General features: G+C 46.4%; 1 pseudogene; it reads left to right on the top strand.

Annotated features, from left to right (window-relative positions):
• Nucleotides 1-1,951: 1,951 nt before the first annotated feature.
• Nucleotides 1,952-2,070, top strand: LOC148811527 (5S ribosomal RNA; annotated as a pseudogene).
• The last annotated feature ends 18,430 nt before the right edge of the window (nt 2,071-20,500 follow it).

Raw genomic sequence — 20,500 nt, 5'->3', positions numbered from 1 at the left:
TGACACTGCAGGGTCAAATCTCTCCATGTCCTTCGCTAGTTCTCTCAGAGAATGGAGGTTTATTCTCCTAGCTTCTCCGCTGACGGAGATATGACGGAAATCGTGGTCAGACCTGTCGCTGCTAGAGAGAGTGCTTAATAGCGACTTGAATTCAGACCTTTTAGCAACCATCGTTAAACTTAAAGAGTATTACTTTTAAGTACGAAATCACAGTTCAACCACAGAAAACCACAAGATCAAGTATGCAATCAACCCAGTAGATCGCAAAAGATCACAAAACAATCAAGCACTGCTTAAAGAGCAAGAGGAACTTTTTTCCTTTCGGCTTTCAGCACACTGTATTATCGAGTATGAAACCCGCGGTGTTTTATATTGAATTATTCCGCTTGGTTGTCTCATTTCAGTCTTACCATAGCCCGTCCAGGGACGCCAATAAATGTAGTGTGCTCTCTGAAGGCACCAGTTCTGTAGGGTTTGGGCATGTACGGGGACATTTATTAATTGTAGCCGTAAATCACAAAATGATTCTTTTGATGGCCTTAGAATCCAACCATGCGATATAACTCAAACAACGCACACACACACGGGTACTAATACACGAGGATACATTTATTAATACAAAAAATATGCATATAAACCTAACAGATCTTATCGAGAGGGTTATCAGAATACAAAAGGTATATATACAATCAGTTACAAAGAGTTACATATATCAAGAGGACATACGTTCAGTATATCATTCATTTAGATCGTTTCATAAAGTGAACTTGGTTACAACTTCTACATTAGATACTGAAAACAAGTACATAACTCTTAGGAATTAAATTGATATCAACTGGTTGGGATAACAATTGAATTCTCAAGCTGTAATGCATTGAAGTTGAATACTCATCCAATCTCTGGGGATTCAGATCTCCTGCGGGCTCTCTGGCTCCGTGCCAGGCTGTGCTGTGCTGCAGATGATCACTGACCGGCTAGTTAGTGTTGGCTTTAACTAGCAAAGTTTGTGCACAGGAGAAAAGATGACTGTGGGTCCCAGCAAGTCAGGAAGAGGACCGGTTCATTCCTGATGAAGCGCTAGTTCTGAATAGTGATTCAGCTGTCCACAGTTCCGACCTGTTCACAAGGCTTGCTGCTGGTGCTTACCTCAGGTGGATCCTCTGGTTACTCTCTGGCAACCTCCGCTCTAGACTCTTAGAACAAAGGAAAGTTCTGGCACTCGGACACACTGGTCGTTCCGTGGTTGTCCGGGCTGAGTCTTAGGATGGTCAGGAGGCGCGCTGCGAGAATGTCCTGCCCTTGGGAGCCTTTTGCTCCTGGGCCGTCCTGCCCTGGAATTCTCCTTTGAATTCCCTTTAGAAAAGTCCAGGAAATAGTCTCTCAGGCCCTCTGTGTTGCCTGTTTTTACCTGGAGGAACTTCAGCTCGTTCATTGGCTGAAAGTTCCATGGGCATCAGAGTCCCACGTGGGTTACTCGGCCCTACCAGTCCCTGATTGGTTGATCAAGGTGAGATGTGAGTCACTTACTCCTGACACTTAGGAATGCAGTCCAGATGTCCATCTGGCACACCCTAGACAGATAGGCGCCAATGGATGACCATTGATCATGATAGCTAGGCTTAGCTAAGTGCATCCCCATTTGGGAGCTGTCCCTTATCAAAAGAAAACATCTTTAAATCAGCCTGCATGAATAGTTTCTCTGTGGCTGCACCACAGAGATGAACAGAGAGATGGGGTCTCATTAGAAAAAGCACAGCAACACTTAATTCTGTCTTATTAACAACCATTGCCGCTACAAGTGAAAGGCTGAAGTGAAATAGAGCGGGGACGAAGGCAGTGAAGAGAGAGAATGTGGGAAGAAGAGAAAAACGCAAGGGAAAAAAAGCAGCGTCGTAAAAGAGGTGACAGAGCTGTCCTCTCTATAAGAAGGGTGCCAGCGAGCCTTGCTCTCGCTTACGGCCACACCCCCTTGAGCACGCCTGATCTTGTCTGATCTCGGAAACTAAACAGGGATGGGCCTTGTTAGTACTTGGATGGGAGACCGCCTGGGAATACCAGGTGCTTTAAGCTTTTAAGCGCAGGAGGCGCCCTATCCCCGCTCGCTTGCTCATTCCCCTGTTCACACATGCAGTGCGGCTTGTCCGTCTGTTTATTTGTCAGCTTTGGCGATTCACGGGTGCTTGTGTATTAGCGTGAGCGTTTTTTATTCTGATCATGAACAGTTTTACAAGTCCGCAAAGGATCGAGGAAAGGTTTATCGCCAGCCATTTATTCTTATCATGAACCTTATATACTGTATCTCTACATCCCATAACCTTTAACGGTAGGTGCTTGGGTGTGGACATGTTGTGATGTAATATTTATTTTAAAAGTAAACATTTTTGTAAAGTCTGTTATATTGTTAAAATCTATAAGCGTTATAAAGATCAATTTTTGCTCGTGCTTATAGGTTATCGCTGCTAAATGTGTCTTATTCAATTATTTTAACACTTTTATGACCTATCCACTAAAATATAAAGTCCCGCCCTACAATGCTCTTCTCAAAAGATAAAATAAGTTTTACATTTTTTGATTCAATGTAATTTCTTTTCTAGAGAAACACACATCATTTGAGGCTTAGGTTGCATGTTAATATTTTTAAGGTTTAAAGACTTTACGTTCACGGTACGTGGAAAATCATTTCAAACTTTTGAAAAGTTGTTGAGAATTTGTCATTGAAATAAGCTTACATATTTTAATTCAACGTGATTACTTTTCACTCTCGATAAAACACGTGTGATTTTGGGGCGGGGGGATATGGTGGGGCGTTCTAAAACATCACAACCATTTGAAAAATGTCTTGAGCATGGTTACAAATTTGGAGTTTATGTTTAAATTAGCCGACTTGCCAGTTTTGAAGTGTGACACCTGAGCTGTGCGGCCCCGATATTGACTGCTGCGAAGATGGCTTCTTTGAGTAGTGAATCATCGGATTCCTCTGCTATGCAAACTGAAGAAGTAGGTTGCTAAAATATTTTTTCTGATAGTGGAATTGTTGTTTCAATCTGCGTTTAGCGTATTTCGTTTTCAACACTTTGTCTTCTTTTTAGCAAAAGCTGACCCAGCACTCAGTGGTGTGTGACAGTGGCTGTCATGTGAACTCTGATGGTGATTCAGGTGTTGCGGGTCCGTCAACGACTGATGAAGAGTTGCTACAAATGGTAAATATTAAACCACAGCAAGTTCGAAGCAAACGAAGAACTCAAACACAAAAGAGGCATTACAATTTAAATATTTTAGGTAAAAAGCATGCCTATTTATTTTGTTAAGCCTTCCTTTTCTTTTTTCCTTTAATAGAATAACGAAGAGGTCGACGCATCAATCTTCAAACTACCATCAAGGTTGAATGTTTCGTGTCTGTTCATGTGTGTTCGCCAAAATGTGATTAATGATGATGTTCAACCTAGTTTAGCTAACGATGGCTCTAATGAGCCCGATGCTATGGATCAGATTGTAAAGTCGGTGGTATGTTGCACCTTCAACCATTGTTTAAAGGGGGTTGTGGTTGATGAATGCGCGGCCTGTTTGATTAATCATCCAGGTCACTGGGGTCACACATGCCTGGTTGTCGGGTGCGCGGATGGGTACTGTGGTGTCTCCGGGGGAAAGTTTATGTAAATGAAAGTAGTACTCACACCACACTTTTCTTTCCTGAGTTTCGTGGCATTTCTTCCTCCAACTATCTTCCAAATACAGTCCGTAATCCGTTCCCTTAATCCTGTTTCGATCCGAGTTCCAAAAGTCCGTAATAAAGCCAATCCGCGATGTATCCTTATCCAGTGTCCGTAATCCAAAAACCATAAACCTTTTCTCCTTTCAGTAGTCCGTTATTCTTTAGCCCGATCTTTAACATACACCTCTTTCCTCTCTTTTCCTCCAAACCGCATTCACCTTATCGGCTTCCGCCCTGTTCACTGCCTCCAGGGCACTTATATTTCGGTTCCTGATGCGGCTCAGCTGTGTCTCATTGTTTCTCAGGGTAGACCCTTTCCATTTACCGGTCAGCTGATTCTTTTTGGCAGCCATTTTGCTAAGGTCCATATCTAGTATTTTAAGTAGGTCATTCCGAAAATACCTGTTATAAATGACCCTTCCCCTGGTCATGTTACAGTACAAAGATGTGTTGTTTGCCGCATTAGAAATTTATAAGTGTCTCAGTTTAGCCCGAATTTTATCGGCTGTTCTGTACATCGCCAGTGGCCTGGGTGCCTATACTTTTACAGATGATACTGAGCGGAGTATAAAGCACTTGCTGAGAAAAATAATTGACGACCGCTCGCCATATGAGTATGTACGCTCCTTACTTGTAAAGGTAGATGGAAAAATACTACACGTGACTTTTGGTGCGTTGCAAAACTTATTTTATACTTATTTATACTTATTTTTACAGAAAAGAAAAAAGATCTATGTAAAACCAGGGCTGTGAAATACTCGCAATGTGAATAGAGCTTTCACTCTGTTTTACAGACACAGGTGTGCCATTGTGAGAAGAACGAAAAATTTCGAATGTATACGTAAGAATTCTTACAAAAAGTGCTTTACACTCTTCTTTCTGCAAAGTTTGAAATGAAAATCAATTAACTGAATGCTAATGTCCTTGAATTTGTTAAAGAGATAGATGTGCATGTAAAGAACATGAGTGAAATTACTGTGATTCTGATGTTTTCAGATTAGAAACTGAAGCCTGGCGGATTCAGTGGTTTGTATTCCAAAATACAACGTATTTTACATAGAACCTGTGGTAACACCGTCCCTCTGATCACTCAGGCTACTTTATTTGCTCTGTTAAGGTCGCCGAGTTCGGTGTTCATGGCTATAGAAATGGCAAGAGAAAGGGCGTTATAAATGCTTTTTCAGATGCTGCTGAGTTTCTGAACAATTTTGGGGCGATAGCTACAACTAATTTTCTGCACCAACATTTAATTGGCGTTTGCAAGCAGTAGTCTGTAATGTGTGTGAAAAGTTTAAAAGTGTATACTGGGATGTTTCTGTAATTTAAAACCTACTGATGAAATAAAGTGGTTCACATTTCACATGCTATTTGTCCTGCGAGTTCTTTCTGTGACACTTTACTCAGTCAGTCAGTCAGTCAGTGTGCGTGTGTGCGTGCGCTCACATCCCAGAAACTCGCTGCACTCACCAGACTTCCCACACCGCCGATTCCCGAGGGTTATAATAGATTGCATTCAAATTTGCAGCAGACATGATCACCTTCCATCCCTCGTTGCTAATACGCTCTTTCACACACTTATTTATAAATCGAAGGGGATGCGGTGGTGGGCATTTGGACCCTGAGGCCTGGGGCTGCTAGGGGTGGAAGGCGGGACAACAACACTCATTATGCCACACCATTGGCTCTCGAGGGGGCGGGACATCCGCCCATAACATTGCACCATTGGCCGATAAGGGGGCAGGACATCTGCCCATGACGGCCTCCCATTGGCTGAAAAAGGGGGCGTGGTACCTGTCAAAATGTTTGATGAAAGGTGTCGCTTTATTCTACTCCCGGGCCAAAAACAGCCCTCGGATCATCAACTCAATCAGGAACTCCCAGTCTCACAACTGCATTCCCTCGGTGCTTCCCTACCACCCTAACCCAATTTCTATCCCCAGGACCATCATTAACAATGAATACATTTTACAGGACGATCCCTCCATTGGTACTCTTTTTTCTGACCGCCCAATCATCTCTTATCGCTGACCACCAAATAAGCTTCTTGTTCACAGCTCCCTCACACTCAGCACCTTCCCCTGCAATAGCACTCGCTGCATCACTTGCAAATACATATCTAACGACATTCAGGGCATCACAGGACAATTCCAGATAACCCTGACAACATCCTGTATCTCATTTACTGTATCTCTTGCAAAAAATGTCCAGCTATCTACATTTGGGAAACCGAAAGGAGACTAGGAGAATGCTTCAGAGAACATATTAGGGCTGGGAAGGTTAAAGATTTCTCCAAGCCCATAGTTTTTCTTTTCACCTCAAATAGCCAGGATCTCTCAATGACTGACTTATTTTAATGTAATCTTCTCTATTCTCTTGCAGGTTTTGACTTCACACCTTTCTTCACCTCTCTCCATTTTGCACTTCCTGTGTGGCCTCTCTGCTGCTCCTGCCTCCTCCCCTCTCCCAGCTTTTGTTCTTCTGTGCTATTTAATCTTTGTAATCTGCCCTGTCTTTCTCACACCTGAAGAAGGCTTCACAGCCGAAACATTGAGTTTTCTCTCTTCTCTTTTCAGTATGGAATAAACCTATTACTTGTTCCTTTGCAGACTACACATGCTGACATAGTTTAGTTCAGGTGGGTATCTGCTTCAATATACATTTGTAAATGTCAATTTAAAACTGTAAAAATAGTAAGATTGTAACTCCACTTTAAAACGTGGCAAGAAATAGACACATGGCAGGCTACACCCTCGAAAGGACACCCGTCCATCCCAGGGCAAAGATATAAAAAATAAACATATAGGCAGCACATATCAAGCCTTACAAGAAATCATTAACGCCCTCAACACACACCACAGGTCCATTAAACTCAAATACACCAAGCATGGTAGCCTGATAGACTTCCTAGACACCACCACATACAAGGTTTCTTCCTTCAACAACACAGACAAACTGGACATCAAGGTATTTTTCAAAGACACATTCACACGGCTTACTGCACAAGGATAGCTTCCACCCAAAACATACTTTAAAAGGACTGGTAAAATCACAACTCCTACACTTCCACAAAATCTGTACACAACAACAAGACTTTGAGGAAGCCAAATACACACTCTTCCAAGCTTTATGCCAGAGAAGATACACACAAAGTTTCCTCAAAAATGTGGCACAAACATTTCTAAATAGAAAAACTCCAGATGACAGAAAAATACCCCTCAACACATCACATTCTCAACTCAGCATAAAAACCAACCAAAAACCATGATATTACAAAACACAAACATACTAAGGGAGCACAAAATCATATCTGCACACAGAAAAAAACAAAAACCTTCAGCATTAATTAGTCCAAAGCAAGCTAAAACCTGTGCAAAACAGATCATATACACCAAGAGCCAAACATTTCATAACAGAAAACAATGATCCAAAACAAAGAAACTAAAGAAATCTTCCAGTTGCAAAGGGCATTCTCAGAAAACATCAATAACGCCATCTACAGCATCCAGTGCAAAAAGTGCGGGGTGACCTATGTGGGAGGAACGGGTAACTCCATCCGAACCCAGCTGACACAACACAGGTACATCAGGAACCACGGGACTGGAAAGCAACCCCAACTGGACAGAGATAGAAAGAAAGAAAAAGGAAAGGGAGTGGATCAAAAGACTTAATACTATCTTTACACAAGACCTGAACATCAGAAAAACCGGGAGGGTTTTAGTCGTTGGAAGGAGAGTGCTCTCCTTGTCCCAGATGGTCCCCTCTTGGACAAAATCTGGGAGAAGGAGCTTTGCTCCCCTCTCCTAACTAGCCAGATCCTACAGGGACTGGAACTCTTCACCATACTAACATGCAACAAACAGAAGAATAACTGAAACCAATCAGCTATGGAAACTCGCACAGCTTGCACAGTCCTACTAGGGAGGAAAACAAAAGACCCTGATTGCCTATTGAGATGTTAATGGTCCATGCATAATCTCCACCAGGGAAAGCAGAAACCCATTCACCAACTGAAACTGCACCTACTCATACAGAAACGTACAGAAGGAACACAGACCATAGGATACAAACTAGCCCCCTAGGAGGAACTACAACACACTGCCCCTTACAAAACAGGATAAAAACAGGCCAGCATGGACACAGTGTTCCAGAACAATGCCTGAAGAAGACCCAGGCAGAAACATAGCGACACACAGAAAGGCAAGATTGTCTTCCTATGGAGCCACAGATTCTACAGAGGTAAAGCTGCCTAACAGTGGAAACCTAACGGTGTCAACGAAGCTTTAGGCATTTAAATGGTAAGTATGGATCAATCCAGAGTTGACAACGCACGCAACCGTACGGTCACCCTCCACACTGCCTACACAACAAACATGTCAAACAGACAGGATACCTTCCAACAAGGAACCAGGATCATCTACAAAATGATCCAAACAGTCCACCATTTACAAAACACAGCAGTTTTATTGGACGGGAGAACCGAGCACCCACCAGCCTACGACGGAAGACCGAGGAACTCAAGCGCCTCATAAAACCTGCCAAGCCACCCAAACTCACATATTTGAAGCTGGTAAGCAATTCCAAAAATTGGCTTCACACCACACTGCAGATCCTCGAAGAGCACTACGAGGAAAATCTGTCATACAACTAGAGGATCTTGAGCTTCCCCACTGGGAGGAAGCTTTCACACTTGCTTCCAACTGATCAAAGAAACATTATGGGAGGAAATTGCAGAACACCACCTTTGGACCCTACAGTACACAAGCTATCAATACTGGGTTAGGGAAGGACACTCGGGCAGATCAAATTATCACAGCAGTTTTTAAATTCTACAACGACTTCTACTGGAAAGACTGCGAACAAGACCAAGTAAGAGTTAAGTTGTTTTATAAAGTCATTATTTTAGAGCAAGGTATAATTCTGATAAAAATACAATAAACAATATGGTGAAGCTATTGGAGAGAAAATTAAGGCTCGGTTAAGAAACTGAAACAGTCTTGACTTGTTCCTTTACACAAAAGTTATTTATTTTCAAGAGAGACCCATGAGGATTCCTCTGGTGTGCAAGACCTGCCTGAAGACATTTGACCAGTTTCCTCTTCACCTAAAGAGGGTGTGTATGAAATGAGCCTCAGCAGAGGAGATCAGCAAGTTCCTTCTCCAGGCCAGGAAGGACTTGTTGAATCACCTGAGGAATGGGCAGGTCGGGGATTGCAAGAGCATAGGGCTCATGTGTGGTGAGAATGTGAGACTGGCGGAGTCCATGGACTGTTTTATGTGGAATCCTGAAGACACATCAGCAAGGTAAGATATTTATAATTTATAAGGCTTCTTCTGTTTCATTTCTAACCTTTACCTTTATGTAAGGGTATGTTAAAATGATATACCAGTGGTCCAGATGCCCTGAGCAAGAGGCTGCTGTCCAGGAGGAAGAGATGCCAGAGACTGAAGTGGAAGAGGAAGGGGAAGATGTGAGTTTTGGAGAACTTTCTATTTTTTCCAAATGTATCTTTTGTTTTATACTTGTATTCTAGTTTGTCTTAGAAGTAAAAATGTTTAAATGTGTATTTTGTATTCCTACTGTCCCCCCAGTTCTTAAAAGCCATCAGCAGGCTCTCAGGAAGACGGTGACCCAGGCTGGACTGGACAGAACGCACTCCCTGGATGCTCCTCACCTGGCTGGGTTTAAACAGGACCTTACCAAGGATCTTGGAGTGGCAGATTGCTCTCAGGAGGTATTTATTTTTAAAGGCATTTAAAATTGAGCAGTGATATTTCCATAGCACATGTTTTTACTCCTTAGCTTAAAATTCACCCATGTGAAATCTCAGCCATAAACATAGTGACTCTACATTTGTCAGGTAGAAAATGTTTCCAGATTCCTGTTTTTATGGATCCATCTGCATCTTCCTTAAACTTTGTAAAGGGCCTATCCAAAACAACAATTATTGTAACCAAATGAAGACCACTGGACTGTCTCACCAAATCATTGCTAATTATATTAAGAACATAAACCATTTTTTGGGCTACATCCTAAATGATATCAGTGTGAAAGTAGAGGATCCCAGCCTGGCTAACCTCATCATCAACTTCCAAAGTATCCTAAAGGATATTCAGAAGAAGAACAGTAACAATGTTGCCAAGAGATTACTAAAAATAGGTCATTTTCATTTTAAATCTTCTTTCAGTTGTACTTTTAATCTGAATACAAAAACAAGTTGATGAATATTAATTTCTCCCACAGATATAGACAGTTGCAGAGTCCAGAACCAAGTACGAAGGATTGCTGGAAGGTGTTGATGGTTGCAAAGAGAGATGTGTTGCACAGACTGGGCAAGACATCACCTTGCCTGAGCAGCTTCTTGTACTGTATTACCTGCAAGCCTTTCTCCAGCTGAAGCACCTGTAGCACCCAGGGGTGGTAAAGAACATGACAGTAAGAATACTTTCATACAACAAAAGTAAGAAATTACATAGATGGGATTTTTACAGTTTGGTGTATTCAGTTTTATTTTCTCGCTATTACAGGTTGAGGAATGGGTGCAAAGAAAGTGTTGTTTCAACAAGTGGGCACAAAAATGGTCATAATTCCTGTTAAAGAGCACAAAACCTCAAACAACAGCTGGCTTCCTTTGCATTGAGTGAAGAAGAGGAACATGCAAGTTGATGGCTACATTGATATACCCATCCACTCAATTCAGGGTTGTGGTAGAACTGGAACCATCCTGGCAAGCAGTGGATGCAAAGTACTGTATCACCCATAATGTGACACCAGTCCATCACAGGACTCACTCACACCATGGCCAATTTTCATAGAAGCCAATTAAAATCCATGTTAATACCGAACAAAAGACCTCCACCTGCATAGCTCCAATCATGTACAGTATTTAAGAAAATCTGGAATGTACCTTAATTGCATTTTATTTGTGTTTTATCAGCCATTTCATCTTTACTTCACTAAACTGCGCTGTAATGCCCAGGTCAGCAGCTGTGAAAGGAGATGGAGAAGATGGACTGGTCAGCCAATGTATCAACAGTGTCTGAAGTGCTTGAGAAGTGGAAGCCCAACACAGGACTGCCACCAAATGACATGCAAATTAAAAAGTTGATAAAGTATCAAATCTGGGAAGGCCTGAGCATCACTGACGATCCTGTGAAGGGGAAGAAGTTTGTGACTTCCAGGTGTTTCCAGAAGGGAGAGGTGGTGTGTGATTACAACGGCAAGGTCATCACAAAGACAACTGCTGAAGCTCACAGATGACAGAGGGAGACATGAGATGTCTTTTCTTTTCAGATGAACCTGCACAAAAACTGTGCATTGATGCTCGTGAAAAACACTGAGCCTTCCTCCTGGATAAGGAGCCTGTAGTGGTTTGATGGGTTTACTGAGACAATTATCAATTGTAGCAGTAATCACGAGGTTGTTCGTTGGGGCTTTTAGAAAATCAATCGTCAGAACAACTAACAACGCACACACACGGGTTCAATACACGAGATACATTTATTAATATAAACTGTGCACCAAACATATACTAGTCTGCCTGGATACAAGCGGCAGACCTTACTGTGAGGGTTATCAATATACAAGGTATATAATCTCGAAGAGATGCAAACACAAAGAGATACACAACAGAGAATATATTTCAATATATATCGTTCGGTTACCGAATCGCTAATCAGTGTTATTACCCACTGTTACTCTAAACTCGGAAGTAAATACATTACTCATGAATTAAATTGATAACAACTTGTGTTGAGGTACAATTGAATTCTCGAGACGCAATGTAGAACATGGGGTTTACTTATCCATTGTGTATGGATTTGGAATTTCCCGGCACGAACACCAAACCAGCTGACAGGCTCTGTTGCAGCGGTTGTCCAATGGGCGTTGTGTCGGCGTCCTCTGGCTACCGGCCAACCAGTCGAGGTGCAGCTCGGAGTAGGAAGGGCGGAGGAATCTGACTGTGGCGCACAGGGCAGTCGTTGCTCCGAGGGGATCTACCAGCTGGCTAGTAGAAAGTCTCTATGCACAGAGTGTGACCGCGAGTCCTCACAAGTCACTCTTTTGCCTGGGAAGAAACTGGTTCGTTCCCGGTCCAGCGCTGCTTCTGAATAAGCTATTCAGGTTGTCGACGAGGGTCCAACTGTAGGCTGCCGTTGATCAAGCGGAGCATTCACGTTGGTAGAATTCTGAGTACGTACGGGATCCTCGGCCTCGCGCTTAGAACAAAGTCCAAGTCCTTTTGCAGACAACAGCAGTTGTCACGTGATTGTCTCTGAGGATGCGCGAAAATGGCCAAGGAGAGCTCAGAACTGAGCTTGCGCTCCCTTTTTGATCAAGACCCAGATGTGTGCTGATTGGTTGAGAGTTTGGCGGGCATTGGAGACCAACGTGGTATTACCACGCCCTGCCAGTCCCTGATTGGTTGGTCAAGGTGAGATATAAGTCACTTACTCTTGACACTTAGGAATGCAGTCCAGATGTCCATTCGGCACTCCCTAGACTGATAGGCGCCAATGGATGATCATTGATCATGATAGCCAGGCTTAGCTAATGGCATCCCCGTCTGGGAGCTTGCTTCTTATCAAAAGAAAAACATCTTAAATCAACTTGCATGAATTCTTTCTCTGTGGTTGCACCACAGAGATGGAGGGTGAGATGGGGCCTCCTTTAGGAGCATACCAACGCTTAATTCTGTCTTATTAACAAGCATTGCCGCTACATATCCCCCCTTTTTGAAGGTCACGAGGTCCTGAGGCGTTGTTGCCTTCAAAACAAAAACAGAGTTAAGTGATGTTTGTTGTACCACGGTGGGTTCTACCTCTCGAGAATTTGTACAGGAAATAGTGTTGGAAAGAACATTGCGTATACCTGCTCTCAGTTATAAGGTACCTAGGAATGAGGCATTGGGCATCATCATTAGCCCTAGACCTTAAACTTCCGGCAGTTCACTATCAGTATCGGATAGCTCTGCAGCAGGCAGACGTTTGGGAGTGGTTACCTGATTTCGGTGATAAACCATTGCTCCCTTTGTCTCATTCAAACTACCCCACAAGGCTTTGATACGAGAGAACAGCATCCAACACATTACCCCAGCCATGATCCAGCTACCCAGCAGCAGTGTCAAGATGACCACGTTTATTGTTCCTAGCGCCCCAGAGGATCCACAACGACTGTGCTTGGGACCTACCAGTGTAGTTTTTAAGTTTGTGTCGTTAAGAACAAATTCGACTACCTGTACACCCTCAAGACTTACTGTCTCTTGGATTCTCTCATCCAAGTCAACGCTGTGTCCTCTGAAAGCGTCCACAATCTCGAGTTCCGTTTCATACAGTTCTGACTCCAGGTGATACAGTGCTAAATCGTTGAGATGCACTATAGCTCCTTCAGGAACTTGTAGAGAAACTGTTTGGTTGGGTAGCTGCACTTCGGTAGCTGTATCATGCCTGTCATAGGTTATTGTAACCGTTAACTGTGGTGTGCTGACCAGCCATTTCTTTCCCACCTGCTCAACCTGGGGTTCATTAACCTCACTTTTGCTCGTCACTGTGGCCTTACACTTTTCAGTGGCAGCCCCCTTTCTGATACCACACAACCTCTGAGTTGTGTCCCTAAGGAATGGCTTACTCGGGCATACCCAGTGGATATCCTTGGTTGATATACACAGTTCCAGGTTTGGAACAAGATACAAATTTGGATCATCCTCCTGGTAAGCTACGAGCGGTGGGGTGGTCAACTTCACATGCATGTCTCCCCTCCAGAAGCCAACGTTCGATATAGACTTGAGTCTATAGATATCCTTGCTACTCACGATGGGAAAGTTCAACAGGAAACCTATTTCCTTGGCTTCGGGGTTGACATGTATAGGAATGGCACTGCCTAGACTGTATGCAAGATGTACCTGCAATGGCTGCACCATCTCGGAAGTGGTTGTCTTCAGTACTTCTTCTACTAAGGACAGTGGAACCAAGTAGGTTGGAATCTGTCCCATGGCTAGGCTAGTTACCGTGGCACTAAGCTCCCTAAGCAAATCCTGCATCAGCATCCTGACCTGTTGCACGTAAGCATAATCCCACTGTAACACGTCGACAATCCTGCCCACGGTGTGGAGGGTGTTATTTAACACTGCTGCATGAAGGTTTACTGCTAATATTGTGCCCTGGAAGGTTTTCCCTAGGCTTTCCAGCCGCTGCTGCTGTTGATACAGCCTGTCCTGAATTTCTGGCATTTCCTTACGTAACCCAGACACCTGCCTTCTCAGGGTGGTCAGGGTGACAGTGTTAGCAGCAAACAGACCAGCTGAAAATAGCGAACCCACGGCGGAGGCCGCAGCAATCAGACCCCCCAAGAACCTTTTGGGGCGGCTGAGGCCTGTCATCTCCTCCTGGCTGACTGTTGCCTTCCTCAGCTGGCGGAGCATGTGTATAGTGTCTAGCTGGGCATGCCATACAGCATCCTTAGCCCACTGCCTGCCATGATAGGACACCCTACTGTTCATGTTGATGTGCTTCCGAAACACATCACTTGGGTCCAGCCGCACATACACTCGCTGAGTATGTGTTCTGCAATTTGTTAACAACAATCCGGGAGCGTCCTGCAGGACTATGCTGGTAGGAGGACCGGGTTCCACAACTTCAAGGGGCTGTGTCGAGGCGATCCACAGCACTGTCAGGACCAGCCGTGGCAGTTTTAGGATTCCCATTCTGGAACACAGATGAGGCACATGGTACAGTTCCACTATAATTTTGAATATATTTTCCTAGGAGGACCTACACTACAGTACCTAACTACCTGCAGCTACAAAAGGGCACCCCCCTCTTGATCGGGTTTAGACTTTTAACCCTATTCTGTGTCCTCCGGCGCCATTTGAGGTGGGCGATACAACCGGAGGTGGTTGCGATGCACCCACTTGTAGACCAGAGATTGCCTTCCTTTTTCAATCCGAATTCGATAAGCTACCGGTGATACCTTATCGACATTCTCGTGGGGTCCTGTCCAACTGGGTAAGAACTTCCGGGCCACCCCTGTGGGTTTGGCAAATTGGAAGTACAGGACCTTGTCTCCTACTTGGAGTTCCTGGTTAACTGCCTTTCGGTCATAGTATGCTTTCCTACCCTCTGCACTCCTTCCCAGATTGTTCTGGGCAAAAGCAAAGGTTGCCTGCAGATGTGCTCGCAAGTCTGACACATACTGATGGGCCGTAGCAGCCCCCGTCGTGCTCAGGTCCTCCACCCCATAAAGACAGTGTAGGGGAAGAGTCATCTTCCGACCTGTCATCATCTCAAAAGGTGGGACCCCTGTAGAGCAATGGGGCATGGCTCGGATGGCCATCAGAACCAGGGGCAGCTTAATGTCCCAGTCCCTACTGCTGGGGGAGACAAACTTTTTTAACATACTAACCACCGTTCGGTTTGCCCTTTCTGCCTGGCCCGAGGATTGAGGGTGGTAGGAGATATGCAACTGGGCCTTGACCCCAAGCATATTCCACAGGGTTGCCATTACTGTAGCTGTGAAATGGGTTCCCCGATCCGAGTCCACGGTCAGGGGGAGTCCCCATCGACTGAACACATGGTTCACCAACAGCACTGCATTTGTCTCTGCCGTGTCGTTGGGTGCTGGGAGGCACTCAATCCATTTTGTGAATGCACACGTAACAGTGAGGAAATATTTGTTCCCTCTGGATGACCTCACCAGCGGCCCCACCCAATCCATTTGTAGATTGGACCAGGGGAATGTCATGCCCTTTTTCTGGAGTGGTGCACGGTGCAAGGGCCGTGATGGTTGGAACTGGCTACACGTCAGACACCCCTTTACATACGCGGCGATGTCTTGGCCCATGTGAGGCCAGAATGCCACCTGCTGGATAGTGTCATACGTGGCCTTGATTCCCCGGTGGCCCCCACAGGGCTCGTCATGAGCGTGTTGGATCATGACCCCCCGATGGCAGCGGGGAACTACCCACTTTGGGACACCTTGTGCAACTGGTACACAAACCAACAACCCCTTTATAATTTTTAGGTTGTCTTTCACCTCTGCCAGCTCCTTCAGCTCCGGAGACTGGCTCAGCACCTGCTCCGAAAGAGGTTGACGCACTGGGTCAGCGATATGCTGATACATTTGCCCAATTGCTGGGTCCTGTTTCTGCATTTCCGCAAGATCGGTGTTAAAACCCTGTGACCCAAGCACTACAGATTGAGGGTCAGCTCCGACATCCTGTCTAGCCCTGCTTCGGGTGACCGCCTTGACCTCAGCCACGGTTTCTGGGGGTAGCCATTCCTGCTGGAACTGCCAGGGTTCACCCTCTAAGGCGCCAGATTTGGCCAGCCGGTCGGCCTCATCATTCCCGTCTTTGTCAGGTCCCTTCACCTGGGAGTGTCCCTTCACCTTCCTCCAGTAAACCATCATTCCAGCCTCGGTCGTGAGCTTGTCACTGGCCAGGAACAACTCTTTGTTCTTTACTTCCTTGCCCCGGGCATTTTTCATGCCGTTACCCTTCCAATACGGAAGATGGGACACGAAGCTATGTCGGGCGTAGTTCGAGTCACTACAGATGACAAATTGTTTAAGGCCATTTGTCAGGGCCTGCTGGAGGGTGATCAGCACCCCAGCTACTTCCGCATACTGACTAGTCTTTGGTCCTAGCTTATAGCGGGTCGGCCCACAGGGAGTATTGTCTTGCCAGACTACTCCTACCCCTGCTAGCACCTGCTGTTCGTGGCGAAAAGAGCAACCGTCAACATAGGCCATGGGTAAGCCCTGGCCCATGTTCTCATCGTAGTACCGATGATTGTTCGGTAGCTCAGCAGCGGGAATTGTTTCTGGAGCTTCCATGTCAGTGTCACAGCCGTGACACACTTGGCCCAAAGCCAGGCCCTGTCCCAGGTACATTCTCTTGCTCTGTGCATAACGTACCTCTATCTCATAGCCTTGTAGGGCCATCATCCATGCCACAATCCTGCTATTTGACACCCTGCCCGCTTTCAGTTTCTGGCTATGCAGGAATGTCACAGGTTGGTGGCAGGTTTCGATGATGATCTTTTGTCCCCCTACATAACTACGGAAGTGTTCTACCGACCAGACCGTAGACAACAGGGCCTTCTCGCAGTCCAAGAACTTTTGCTCCACTGGGCTCAGGGCTCGACTGGCATACGCCACCACCCTTCGTTCTTGGTCATATTCCTGACTCAGAGCAGCCCCAAGGCAGTGCTCTGAGAACCCTGCTTCAAGGTAGAAGACCTTATTTTTGTCAGGGTAGGCCAAGCACGGCGCACTACCGAGTCTGCGCTTCAGCTCCATCACAGCCTGTTCTGAGGAAGGTCCCCACTCAAAGGGCACGTCTTTCTGCAACAGCTTGTGGAGGGGCCTTGCTATTTCAGCGTAATCCTCAATAAACTGCCGGGAATAATTACATACTCCCAGAAAGCTGCGCAGTTCAGACAGGTTAGTGGGCGACCTCATATTCTGGATAGCTTGGACTCTGCTGGACTGTGGCTGTATGCCTTGGGCTCCAACCAATAGACCCACGTACTCCACTTGGGTCTTACACCACTGTCCCTTAGCCAGAGACAGTTTGGCCCCTGCACGGGAGAGCTGGGTCAACACATGCCTGATCTCGGCCATGTGTTCTTCCCAGGTCTGACTCCGCATCAGAATATCGTCCACATAGACCAGGTTGCCCCTGGCGGCTGCATCACTCATGGCTTTGTGCAGAAATATGTTGAACTCCGCTGGGGAGTTGGAATACCCAAAGGGGCATCGATTCCAGGTGAACTGCCTGTTTCCAAAGGAAAAGGCCAGTTTGTACTGGTCTGTCGGTTCTACCTTAAGGGTCCAGAACCCATTGGCCACATCCACTGTGGTGAAATATTTCGCTGTTGTCACCTTGGCTAACTCCTGATCTAGGTAGATCATTGGCCATCGTGACAAAGGAACCTGTTTATTCAGCTGCCGGTAGTCAATGGTCAGACGCCACTTACCATTGGGTTTCAGCACCGGCCACAGTGGGGAGTTATAAGTGGAGTTACACTCCCTTATGATCTGACGCTCTAGTAGAGCATCCAACGTCTGCTTTATGGACTCGTATGCCGTGAGGGGAATGCGATACTGCCTGACATAGGTTGGGCGGGCGCCAGGGGCCGTAGGAATGCGCATTGTGTGCAAATCCGTCACCCCGCAGTCGTAGGCGTCCCGTGCAAACACTTCCTGGAAATCCTGGAAGATCTGACGCAGCTGCTTTCGCTGGCTTTCCGTTTCCAGGGCATCTGCCTTACCAACCTGTTCCTGTACCTGCTCTAGGAACCCCGCTTTTGACGGCATGGCGGTATCCCGGGTCGCACTCTCGGCTGAGTGGTCCGTCGGAACACCTGCGTGTACTGTATACACAACCATCTCATCCTTATCGCTAAGGTCCACTCTGCACACTTCCTGGTTGCAGAATCCCTCTATTGGCATAATTGCAATCATCCGTCGGGGGTAGGTGTAGTACACCAAGGGACCAGGGAGCTGCCCCAGTACTGGGATGGCCAGTTCGAAATCATAGAAACCATTGTCAATTACCAGTCCCATGTCAGTGCGAGCAGGGATTTTGACATCTTGTTTTGCTATGTTTTGCACCAACAGGCAGGTGGCTCGGCCATTCCGTTCCAGTCTGGGGGTACCACAGACTGCTAGGTTCAGTCTGATAAACTGAGCTGATGGTTGGAAGAAAACCATCTCAGCATCCATCCTCTGTCCCTTCTTTAGGACAAGGCGTACCGGAAACCCTGCTGTTGACGCAGGAACGATCAGGTCCGATTCGTTTACTACCTGGCAGGCCTGAGGAATCGTCTGACCTGACCGAATGTTCTCGGGGTCGCCGCTTAGAGAGTGGGCATCTGGGTTCACCCGTGTCCACAGCACACTGTTTACTGTGTCCAGCTGGGCGCCCAGTCGAACCAACAGGTCTGCACCAATACAGACCGAATGGGTCAGCTGAGGTGCTACCTGGAAGTAGTGAGCAAACTTCCTTTTTCCGATGGAGATGGAAGCTGCACAGCTTCCTTTGCTCCAAATGGACCTATGAGGTGGGGGTGCCCACCACAGAACCTGTGATTGCGTCACCAGGGTCACCTGACGGCTTCGCGACAGGTCCTCGAACAGACCTTCACTGATTATGGACTTCTCAGAGCTGAGGCTGAGAATTACATCATCAACCTGCACTTCTGCCACCTGGACCCCTCCCACCACCATGGGGTGGTAGTCCTGGTCCCCCTGAGGTACCAGGGCGCACAGAAAGGACTCCCATTCATTACCGGACAGGGAGATTCACTCTTCTTCAGGGATGAAAAAGGGGTGTGCTTTACCTGGCGGGTCAAGCAGCTGCTCGGAGCACTGCTCCTGTAGTTGGGAGACCGTGGGAGTGCTGGCCTGGGCAGGACTTCCCTGTAGTTTTGGAAAGCAAGAAGAGGCATTTATTTCTCGTCCAGAGGAACCAGGAGGATCCTCCAACTCAGCTATAGTGTTCAGTGGGCACTGTGTGATCACAGCATAACCACTGAACCCCCCTTTTTGCTGTATGACAGGCTTAGGGTTTTTGACCTGAGCCCACAATTTTCCACGCTGGCAGTCCACCAGAGGCTCCAGCCTGTCAAGCAGGTCTTGGCCAATGAGTAGTGGCTCTGTTTTAAACCTAGAGATGTAAACAGGATGCACCACGTTCATTGGCCCGAACCTAAGTGCCACCCACACTCGGTGTTTGATCCTGGCATGATCCTGGGTATAGCTGGAAATATCTATCTTACACGGTTCTACCTTAAGTCTGATGCCTTTTCCTTTCGCTACTCGTTTGAGTTCGCTGAGTAGATCGGCTGACATCAAACTAATTTCAGCCCCAGTGTCAATCAGTGCTTCTCTATCTAAGACGTTTTCAAGAGAAACCTTGATATAAATACGCCTTGCTTTGCCTTTCTGGCTGAGATTCCCTAAGAATTGTTGGAAGCCTGCCTTTTCTTTGACTTCAGGGGCGGGGTCAGCGCCCAACTCAGAGTCACAGCCTTCTTCTAGGCAGGAACCCTCCCACCCAATCAGATAGACTGAGGGAGGGGTTTGGGATGGATCCCCGCCTCCTCCAGTGGGAGGGGGCGTGGTCCCCCTAAGCTCATTCACGCTTCCGGCATTCGGTGCGGAAGGTTTACCCTGTCCTGATCTCTCAAGCAGGGCTTGTTCAAGCCTGGCCAGGCGGGTTGCAGTCGACTCCCTTCGTCCAGCCTTATGATAGGCTCTGCCTGTGGCCTTGCCTTCCCCGTAGCGCTCACGGCGGCTCTGACGCTTAGTGCGGTCCTGCCTGCCTATTTTGCACCGGGGCTTAGCGGGCTCAGGAACCTCAGCTCCCTCGAGCTGAGGCGAGTCGTCAACCCTGCTGGCTTTAGTGGCGAACACGGCCGTTTTAGCAGGTTTTCGCTCTGAGGAAGCAGAGACTTCAGCTCCCCAGGCTTTTTGAGCCAACCTTCTAATGTCAGCCATTTTCATAACTTTTGCATCAGTGTGCATCACAATCATTTTCCTGACTGAGGGATGCAGATTAGCAATGAATAAACCTTTGAAATTCACGTTCTCTTCGCAACCCTCTTCATTCCGCCCTGCAAAATAAGTGCGCCTAAGCCTCTCATAATAGTCGCGAGGGGCTTCAGCTTCTTCGTTCTTAATATGGTGAACAGCGGCCACGGCAGCTATGGGATCAATAAAAGCCGAAAAATTCTCCGATCATTGCCTGACACAGCTCCTCAAACCTATTACAGACCTCCGGTCCTTGT

This window comes from Atractosteus spatula (assembly GCF_055471065.1).
Source record: "Atractosteus spatula isolate fAtrSpa1 chromosome 10 unlocalized genomic scaffold, fAtrSpa1.hap1 SUPER_10_unloc_9, whole genome shotgun sequence".
NCBI classification, from domain to species: domain Eukaryota; kingdom Metazoa; phylum Chordata; class Actinopteri; order Semionotiformes; family Lepisosteidae; genus Atractosteus; species Atractosteus spatula.
The sequence above is the reverse complement of the archived record's forward strand: the minus strand, read 5'-3'. Positions and strand labels throughout refer to the sequence as shown.